The sequence below is a fragment of the Phalangium opilio genome, unplaced genomic scaffold (assembly GCF_054372755.1).
Source record: "Phalangium opilio isolate 3A_F unplaced genomic scaffold, DU_Popi_V2 ptg000106l_1, whole genome shotgun sequence".
Taxonomy (NCBI): Eukaryota; Metazoa; Arthropoda; class Arachnida; order Opiliones; family Phalangiidae; genus Phalangium; species Phalangium opilio.
In genome coordinates, this window is record NW_028324208.1 from 1254288 (window position 1) to 1265449 (window position 11162).

Sequence of the window (11162 nt, forward strand, 5' to 3'; positions counted from 1 at the left end):
CTAGTGTTTGTTCATTAATATTCTCACAGACAGGGCCGGATTAAGCAATTTTGCACCCGGGGGCCGAAATAGTGTGCGCCCCCTTAAGTCGGAAAAAACGGAACAGCAAATGTCCCTAAGGGGTAATTGTTAAACTCAATGAGCCCCAACAAGCCTTGCGCCCGGGGGCCAGTGCCCCCCTGCCCCCCCCCTTAATCCGGCCCTGCTCACAGAGCATCCGTATTGTACTATCATAGATAAATCATAATCCTTTCTCCTTAAAAACATCAATGAATGAAAAATATCACCTGAACACAATTTGTCCCTTTTCACTCTAAGTGTGTTAATTTTTATGCGCAGAGTACATTCCCAATGCACTGTTATAGACAAATCATAATCCTCTCCCTTTTAAAATCACCAATCCCTCTTTTCATTCTCCCTTTAAAAAGACGAACGATACTTCTTCTTCTTCTGCAACTACATCTTCTTCAGACCAAGTCAAACTAATACCCCCATTGTAACGCTTTTACTACTACCAAAGGCCTATGGCTGCCAAGCGTTAGCATTCCTACTACTACTATTTAAAGTTTAAGGTCTAGGGTATTAAAATGACTAAACTTCATATTTGCCATACTTCGAATCTTATTTATTAAAACAGTTATATTGGTAATTATTAATTAAACTGAAGGTTTAAACATTAAGGCGTTCTATTAGCCGATACTATTAATTATCATGGCATTATATCTGACCATAAAACTAACAATCAAATAGTAGTTATCCCCGACAGTAACGATTCTAATTAACAATCCCCCAAAATAGTTGGTAAAGATAAAAATATTGACTATCATGCAGCATGCATATTTCGACCGATGCCAGGTCTCCTAATTCTATACTACGAGGTTTTTGCCTCTACTAATCATTTCTACGGTTATCCTACTAATTGATAATACGTTTAAATTGCGAAATCACTAGATTGTACTCATCACTTAAGTCTTCAGGCGGCGAGCGGCGATAGTTGACGAAAGTCTATATTAGAGTCCAAGTTGTATAAGTTGGCTTGCGTGGTGCAACGGTTTAGCTGGAACCATTGATGGGCTATTCCGGCGGCTATGTTCTACTCTCTTGGAAAGTGGCGGCCAGCGCTAAGTCTTTTCAATTATGTCGGTCCATAGGCTCGGTTCGGGTGGAAGGCATGTAAGGCATCCTCTGGTATCGCTCAGTCGACTTGAGTATTGTCCAGAGTCCCGTTCTCCATCAGGTGAAGTTAAAAGGTCGAGTTCGAATGATTCGAATAACAAGACTGTCGTTGCTCCCAATATTGCTGACTTATATAGGCGCGGGAGAGTTCCAGTGACGTGTCGTGATTCTTGGTTTGAAAACCAATCACCGAGCTTCCATCGATGGTATTTGTAATTTCTCTCTCCGTTAGATGGTTTGAATTTGGCGCGAACGAACGCGCACAGTACCGTGGGGTTTACCACGGGTTTTTAGGTTGACCCTACCTAGCGAACTATATCTATGGCATCGGTAATTTTGTAAAGGCATGCACACAAATATATATATATCTTTAGAAACTGGGCTCTATAGCCAGTTGTAAGTTTGTTACGGTTACGCCCAGAAGGGGCTTAACGTTTAGATTGAACTTTTACAAAGTAAACACTTGATTGTCAAGTGGTGCCCAGAAGGGGCTTAAGACTTCATGGTATGGCTTTTTGTGAATGGAAATAAAATAGGATGATGAACTTTGAACTACGGGCAAATACGTTTGGCAACTCTTTAAGATAGTGGTGGTAGTTTTAAAGAATAACAAGATAGGTTCACGACCGCATTATCAATAGTCTATTATCCCTAAAAGTAGCCCTACAAGCTACTGGAAATATTGAGAAGCGTGGTTTAAGTATTATATACTTATAAACTATTATATACTTATGAATGTAGGGGACCTAATAAAAATATCCGCTACACCATCGTTAGATTTACATCAAACGATGTGGCTAAAAAGGCCGGTTTACCCGATCCAAGAAAAAAATAAATAAATTGACAAAAACAGAACAGTGTGAGGAGTAAAGAAACACTGAAACTTTATTACCTTTCAAAAAGAGTGCAAATAAACTGACGGTGCTGACTCACTGCATCACTACAAAGTGGTGGGCATAAAATTCAAGTGACTGTAACGTGAATAGTGATGCTAGAGAACAACGGAAAATGGGCTTTTTTTTTCAATTATATAAACTCAAAAAAAAACGATTCGATTTTAACCAAAGAATTAAAAAACCGAAAAAGGCGGTGCTCCGGATTTGAAAAACGGATTTCGGTTAAATCGGGCTGTTTTTGATATCCCTAATAAAATATTGGTGTCTTTAAATATAAGAACATAAAATTCAGTAAAAACAATCAGTAGATAAAATAGTTTAGTCTTATGACCAACTATGTAAGAGAGAATTTCTGTATTATAAATTTTGGCAAGAAATAAATTACCGATGAAAAAACAATGCATTTTAATGAATGCAGAAACAAATAAAAACATTTTAACTTACCTATATCCGGCCTTGTTTCAACATAGACACCATTCTGCATACAACTATATATGCATGCTACATACAATGGACTAAATCTGTCACACTTTAGTGGATTGACGTCACTTCCGGCTTTTAATAGTTTTTTGACGATTTCGGTATAACCAAACCGGCAAGCCAAGTACAAAGGCGAAAAGAATCCAGCGGAGCCATCAGAATTCCACCGTTTAACTTTTTCGTTTTGTCTTTCCCGATACTGAACTAAAGACTCTAACAGACTTTGGTTATCATTGGATAAAATGTCGATCAAGTTGCTCAGTGTATCAAGTTGACCTTCGCGGGTTAGTACGTGTAGAACGGTTTCTTTACAGGCATTGTAGCACTCTTTTTGGGGATAATTCTTGTGTAAGAACTTGAAATAACTTCGTAAAATCTTCTCAGTTCCCTCAGAAATTTTGCCATTTCGAATGAGTACATCGAGGAAGATTCGAATCACTGTAAATCCCGCTTTTAACATTATTTCTCGAGTCAAAATAGACAATTTATTCCAGGCGCCTGCGTTTCTTTTCGTAGTTTTAGCTAGGTTCAAAAGGTAATCCACAACGAAATATTCAGCAAAGGTTCGATGTATAAACGTCAGATTTCCCATATAAACTCCCGCCTTTAAAAGTGAATCCTCAAGTAGATTTTTTTCGTCCTCAGGTTCGGGGTACTTCAATTCTTCATATACGCATTCAGGCAGTATAAGTTGAAGAGCGTATTGTTTGTGTTTCTGAAATATTAGTTTTTCTACAATTTTTAGCGCATTGGTCAAAGGTATGTTACCGTCCGTCGAGGATCCTTTTTCGGTATAGTAAATTTCTATTTTACTTTTGACAAAATCTTCGTATAAATCCATTAACGATACGTTGTCAATCATTGCGAATTGTCCATTTGAAATGTTACGGAGCATATATGACGCCAATAATCTGCATTGTAATGGAACTCCCATGAACTGTCTTTCGTTATCTTTTATAGAGTTGGATAAATTGTCAATTGAAGTTGAGACGTATTTATTCAAACCTTGAAACGATTCCGGGAATTTTTTATCCACAATATTAAATTGTTTTTGCAAATATTTATCAATGAACTTCACTTGATCTTCCTTCGAAAATGGTACCATAGTATGAGCCCAACAGCTCAAACAATTTTCCAACTGTTCCTTGGTATATGGCCTAGTTGATATTATAATTTTCTCGACACGAGTTTTCATCAACGCTTCGAGAATTTTTATAACCTGGCAATCATAAGTCGGGCTAATTTCATCAAATCCGTCGAAAAGTAACACCAATCTCCCGTAATTGGTTAACGAATTTTCAAACAACTTTGTTTCAAATGTATTTTTTATTTTCGTGTTTTCGCTGCAAGGTAAGATATATTTCAGCATAAAATTTGATAACTCTTTCGTATTTGCGATGGAAATTTTATCTTCTTCTAGCGTTTTTAAAGTCTCGGTGCACTTGTTTAAGTTAACTCTAATTACCCAATAATCTGGATTTAAATCTTTGATTTTTCGGCCAAGCACAGAAAGCACGGTTGATTTTCCCATTCCAGGAGTGTCGGAAATTATCAATGATTTGCCATATTTTTCTATCAAGGTTTTTTCCGAATAGGAAGAACTCTGATCTTTGACCAAGTACTTTCTTAGATAATCCAGCTTACCACGTGACTTGTACCAAATTATTTTGGAATTTGAATCATACTTTAGCCAGTGAATGTTCTTCTTTGGATTTAGTTCGCATAAACGTTGGAAATCCTCATCTTTCGTTATTTGAACGCAGTTTTCTTGATTTGGGAAACGCGGATCGTTTAGAGCTATTAATTCGGAAGAGTCTATTTCGTTTAAACATTCTTCATCAAGAACTTCTTTTAGTTGGAACTCTCGTGGAATATAATAATCCTCGACGTCACCCAGACTCTGTAGCTCTTTTCCGACAGTTACGACTTTGTTTTTAATCAAATTAACTAGAATTTCACCTTTCAGAACTTCTTCAAATTGAATAGAATCATCTTCGAAAAAGAGATCTTTTAAACTTGAGTTCTCATTTCCTTGAAATTTTATTCCTTTTTTCTGAGTTAGATCTTCCTGAGCTTCAATGGTCAACTCGCCCCACGTGATTCCGTCATGTTTAATCACGTGTTCAATCTGTAAATCTCGGTTTCTTCCATCCGCTATTAATACTAATTTGAAGTTAGTTTTAGTAGATTTAATTTCGTCTCGCAAATCTTGTAGAAATTTCCAACGTTCGGTATTCGAGCCGAGTTCGCCAGCGCATTCGATGAATATTATCGTTTCTCCCAAATTTTCGTGTTTTAAAAATTCCTTCAAAGTGAAGAAAGTTTCCGTTGTTAATAAACTTTGCAATTCAAAGGCCAAAATTAAATCATTTCCCTGTGAACTTGGAATTGTCGTCAGAGCCTTTGCCATAGCGACATTGGTTCCGTACTGAGCCTGAATTTTACAAACTTTGTCTGGATTATTTTCGAAAAGGTTTATCAAAGCATGCCAAGGATCTTTCGTGTCTTCGATCTTTAATTTGATTAAATCGTCGATTTGTTTTCGGTATGTTTGGGATATGTCGTTGTAAATCGATTTCCTAATTTCAAAATCGGTTAAGGCATCTTCGGTTTTCTCGTTAAATTCGGGATAAAGTCGAAGCAAGCATTTAACGTATGGCACAAGTTGACGAATATCCGAATCAGAGCCGCAGGTAACGATATCACCTTGAAGACATAATTGTTGCAATGTACGTTTTAGTTTGTCTTGTATTTGACCCAAAATTTGATTGTAGTCAAAAATTCTATTCGGTATTATTTTCAATTGGTGGAAAAGCTTCAAAAACCTCAATTCCGAATCGGTGAAAACTCTGGAGTGAAACTCATTTTTCGCAACAGGTTTCAATTGATAGCGAACTTTTATTGTTTTGTGGATTTTTGAATCAGTTCCATCGGTTATTATTACATCTACCGCCATTCCTTCGGGATTTGGGTCAAATTTCGTGGTTTTGGCCCAATCGAAAAAATTGGAGTATTCGTTACCTAAAAGTGACTTCCGGATTTTCCAAACTGTGCAGAAATTCCACACATCGACTCCAATTTTGGGCCAATCAACGACTTCCATTGTTTCAACCGATGATGAATTTTCCAATGTTTGTAAGATCCCGTCAATGCTGTGAGAACTTAACGTGTAACTTATATACTTCTCGGATTTAATTTCTGGAAAAATTCGGTACAATTTTCCAACGTGCAAATTGCAACAGTTGACGAAATTCGGTGACGAGAGATAGGTCGTAATGTCCAAGCGATCTACGTCGACTATTTTCCCATCATATCGCACGTCAAAATCACTGGCCATTTGTAGCAACATATCTCTGCAACCTGGGCTATCAAAAACTTCAGTGCGCACGTGGTAACCTTTGTAAGTCGCGCCTGCATCTTCTTGATTTCCAATTTGGCTGAAAAATCTTCTTTGATGCTTGACGTACTTGAAGAAATACGTCGGTTCTTGAACCACCAGCCAGTACTTGAGGGAAAATGTCGTTACTTGGGCTAACCAACCACCCAAGGAATGTCCCGTGAAATATATTTCGAATTGAACGTTGTATTCTTGCTCAACTGAACAAACGGCTTCGTAAACTTTGTGCGTAAATGTGCAAGCGGCGTTCATCTGTTTTACATATTCTAGGAGAGCGGTATAGGCCAGGACAGATAGGCTAAAAAAGGGCTTGACCTAGAACATTTGAACATAAAGATGAAAATTGGTACATGTGTTGTTTTTGACCCAACAAAAAATATACTAAAAGTCCCCTGCTGTAGAGCGCGAGCTTTAGCCGCCATCTTGGAAAATGGCCGCCGGGAATGCCAGCTACAATGTATTCCACATTCTTCTTCAAAAATTATGAAAACTGGTACACATTATGACTGAGACCACATGAGCATCATAGAAAAATTTTACAGCTCTGTGTTTGATAGTTTCGTCGCCATATTGGAAAATGGCCGCCGTGAATGCTAGGTACAGTTTATTTCATTATGTTGTTGGAAAATTATGAAAACTTATAGATATTATAATGAAAGCTGTGTGAACCTCATAGTAAAATATTGAAGCCATTCAAGAGATATTTTGACCGCCATGTTGGAAAATGGCCGCCGGGAATGTCATTTAGATACAGTATACTTTTCAAAAATTATGAAAATTGGTAAATGTATTGTTGAAGATCGTCTAAACATCATACTTGAATATTGGAGACGTGCTGCTGATGCTGATTGTTTGGACGCCATCTTGGAAAATGACTGCGTGAAATGCCAAATATATTACAGATATATAAATTTTTTCGATATTTCTTTACTGAGTAGATGATTTTCATGAACGTATTAAACACCATAAAAATAACTATTTCCAAGTCTAAGTTATCGACCCCATCTTTAAAAATGGTCACTGAAAGATTACTATCCTAAAATCTGAAACAAAGAAAAGCAAAGCTATATCTGAAGCAGGAATAAGAGTGGTGTGAATGGGTCTTTGAGTTTAGCGATAGCGAACCCATCCCCACTGTTCGGGATTAAATCGTTTCCTAGCTCTTGTTGACTTAATATTTTCATTAAGAACTCTCAATGTACTTGTAAGATGTTGATTATCTGTCATTACTTTAAACCCCGCCTTATCATAACCACATCCAGTTACAGCATGTAAATGAAAAAATTGTTCTCTGAACCTTTTTTCTCAAATGTCTCGATTTGAGATTCTCTTCTTGGTGTGGTTTGGTTTTAGATTTAAGACTGAAAACTTTTATATTCGGGTGTCATAGTGTAGCAAAAGAACCAATACATTCCGCTCCTACAATGGCTAGGAAACTATTTAAAGCGCGAAGAATGGGGATGGGTTCGCGATCCCGAATCCTAAGTCCCATTCACGCCACTCAAGACCAAAGTTTAATACTCTTTATCTATAACTGCGGAACCTCTTGTGTAAAGAACTGTGGATGTAGACGATCCAAATTAGTTTCTCAGCATTGCGTGGACATTGTCGCTGTACTAGCTGTGATGGATCAGAGCAAAAGGCCTTCTTGTGGCGGAGGGGGCCCGAGTTCGGTGTGCCGGTTCGGGAGTTGCTTGGGTTCGCTCTTGGTTCAGACCGTTCCTTGCCCCGTTCGCTGAAGGTTTTGCGCGGCCGCTTTGCCCCCGCCCAGGTGTTGCCTTAATTGGCTCAACCCGCTATTGGCAACCCTCTGAGGGTCGCGGATACATTGTTTCTGTGGTGTGGCACTGATGTGCTTGGAGGGAAATCCTCCGTCCCCTCGAGTCTCCTGCTGCCTTAATCCTTCCCTGTAACCAACCACCTTCTGGCTGGGCTCGCCGCTGACGGTGTCCAGCTTCTTTCATCTGCTCAAGGGGCGTTTGTCGGGTGCGCTGGCCGATCCCGTGTGCCTTGACGGCGTTTCCGCAGGTTCAATTTGGAATATGATGAGCCCCAGCTAGGTGCTGCGCCTAATCAAGGCCTCGGACATGCAATTATTGTGAAATAAATTCAGGCTGACGAGATGAATATGAACGAACTGTTAGAGATTTGTCTTAAATCTAATCTTTAACAACACGAGAATGTATAAACCCCCATATGAAATTATATACCCTAATGAACATGTTTTGAGAATTACAGCTTTGAATAACTTTTCTTTCTCTCAGAATTTAGGGTAATAATTTTCCAGTGGCCATTTTTAAAGATGGCGTCGATATTATCGATTTGGAAATGGCTATTTTTTGGTGTTTATTACGTTAATGAAAATCATCTACTCAATCTAGGAATTTCGAAAAGATTTATATGTTTGAAGTATATTTAGTATTTCACACAGTCATTTTCCAATATGGCGCCCAAACTATAAGTAGCACGTCTTCAATATTCAATTATGATGTTTAGACGGTCTTCAACATAATTATTACCAATTTTCATAATTTTTGAAGAAGATACTGTATCTAAATGACATTCCCAGGGGCCATTTTCCAACATGGCGGCCAAACTATCTGATGAATGGCTTCAGTATTTTACTATGAGGTTTACACAGCATTGATTATAATATCTTTTCATTTTCATAATTTTCCAACAACATGGTGAAATATACTGTACCTAACATTCACGGCGGCCATTTTCCAATATGGCGACGGAACTATCAAACACTGAGTTGCAAAATTTTTCTATGATGCTCATGTGGTCTCAGTCATAATGTGTACCTATTTTCATAATTTTTGAAGAAGAATGTGGAATACATTGTAGCTGGCATTCCCGGCGGCCATTTTCCAAGATGGCGGCTAAAGCTCGCGCTCTACAGCAGGGGACTTTTAGTATATTTTTTGTTGGGTCGAAAATAACACATGTACCAATTTTCATCTTTATGTTCAAATGTTCTAGGTCAAACCCTAAAAGTCCTGGGCTAGTAGCTCTCTTAGATAAGACTTCATACTGACTTTAATGTATAAGGATGGTTTTTTGATTGGATATAACTTTTTTTGTATTGAATTAACTGTTTTGAAAAAATTCCACAGAACTACAATTCGGACCCTCAATATGTGGTTAAAATTTCAAAAAGATTCATTTAATAGTTTATTTTATAAAAAATAAAGTTGCTAAGGGTGGTTTTCATTTCCATAAAACTTTTACGATATTTTGATGAAAAACATAAAATTTTCCCATAGAAATAACATGGGAAAATATTTTACAAATAACCATTTTGTGGCAGCCGTAATGCAATAACTATTCGGTTGTTTGACTTGAAAACGGTTTTAAACGAAAGCCTGGTATTTAGATTTTGTGCTTTCCAATTTTCATTAATAAGATTTAAGTTAAAGTATGTTTAATTTCACATTTTCAAAACCATTCCAATCTGCGATATTTTAGCATGGATAAGAGTCAGTTTATAATGTTAGCACGGTTAAGGCTATTTGGTCCAATTTTTCGTAGTGGTAAAAAACAAGAGAACCTAAGCTTGTGTTAGCTAACAAGTTAAGTTGGAAAAGGACCCCCACATATATATTAAGTTACCAACTGCCTTAGAGACAGTAACAACAAAGGTGATTTAACAAGATTACCTACGACTGGTAATTAAGCTAGATTACCTACGACTGGAAATTAAGCTAGATTACCGACGACAGGTAATTAAGCTAGATTACCTACGACTGGTAATTAAGCTAGATTACCGACGACTGGTAATTAAGCTAGATTAGCGACGACTGGTAATTAAGCTAGATTAGCGACGACTGCTAATTTAGCTAAATTAGCGACGACTGGTAATTTAGCTAAATTAGCGACGACTGGTAATTAAGCTAGATTACCGACGACTGGTAATTAAGCTAGATTACCTACGACTGGTAATTAAGCTAGATTACCGACGACTGGTAATTAAGCTAGATTAGCGACGACTGGTCATTTAGCTAGATTAGCGACGACTGGTAATTGAACTTGATAAGTATATGACATGTGTTGGTGCTCAGGTATACGGAATCTTTTTGTGGTATAACTATGTACAGCTTCCTCTGTATTTGCATGTGAAAATGACGGGAAAGCAATTTGAGTTTGACCGGACGTTCATTGTCAAGTCAAGCAGTCAGGAATGACAGTTTTATAATAGATGGTTGGTTAGTTCAAACGAGTTAACTAATATATGCACAATGCCCTAATACTTTTACTCTCCTAAGGTTTCTGAACAATTTGAATTAATATTAAGACTGAAGTGACAGATATTAATAAAAACTGTCATTGTAGACAAAGACGGAAAGTGTAAAAGATAAGAGTAGAAAATGAATTGCCTGAAGTAACAGATATTAAAATTTTCACTTTTGAAGACATGATCATAAAACATCGATTATTTTAAAAAATTCTTATCTTAGTTTTTTTACTAAATTTTCATTAAACTCAAAATATTTTTCTACATTATTTACACAAGTATTTTGCTCTATATAGTAGTCCAGAAAAAAATGGTATCTTCAAGTTTTTTGAGGGATACTGGCATGATACTAGGTTTTAGTTCAAATACTCCAATTTTTATATTTTATAATTGGAAATATTGCCAAGCAAAAAATACAAAGGCCGTTCTACTGTGATGTAGTTATTAATGTTCAAAAGATATTTTGGGAGCTATACATCACGTTAATTTTGATATTTTTAAAACTTTCAAATTAACGACTACGATTTTTCAAGATTTCACACAGTTTTTTGTTCAACCATTTTCTGACTATTTAATTCTCCTTATGGGACCGAATACTCAAAACTAATTGTAAATTTTTGATATAAAATAAAATGTTCACGCGTACTACTTTTAAAATGATGCTCATGTTTCATGACAAAATATTTTGACTAATTTTGGTGAAAAAAACTAAGATAAGAATTTTTTCAAATAATCGATGTTTTATGATCATGTCTTCAAAAGTGAAAATTTTAATATCTGTTACTTCAGGCAATTCATTTTCTACTCTTATCTTTTACACTTTCCGTCTTTGTCTACAATGACAGTTTTTATTAATTGATTCCTAACGATTCCATTTAAATCGGCTCTTAGCGCGTCAAAGTTTAAGATATCGGTTCCTCTGTGGGCTATGACAATTCTGCGTTGATCTGGATGCCAAAATGCGGCGCCAAAATAT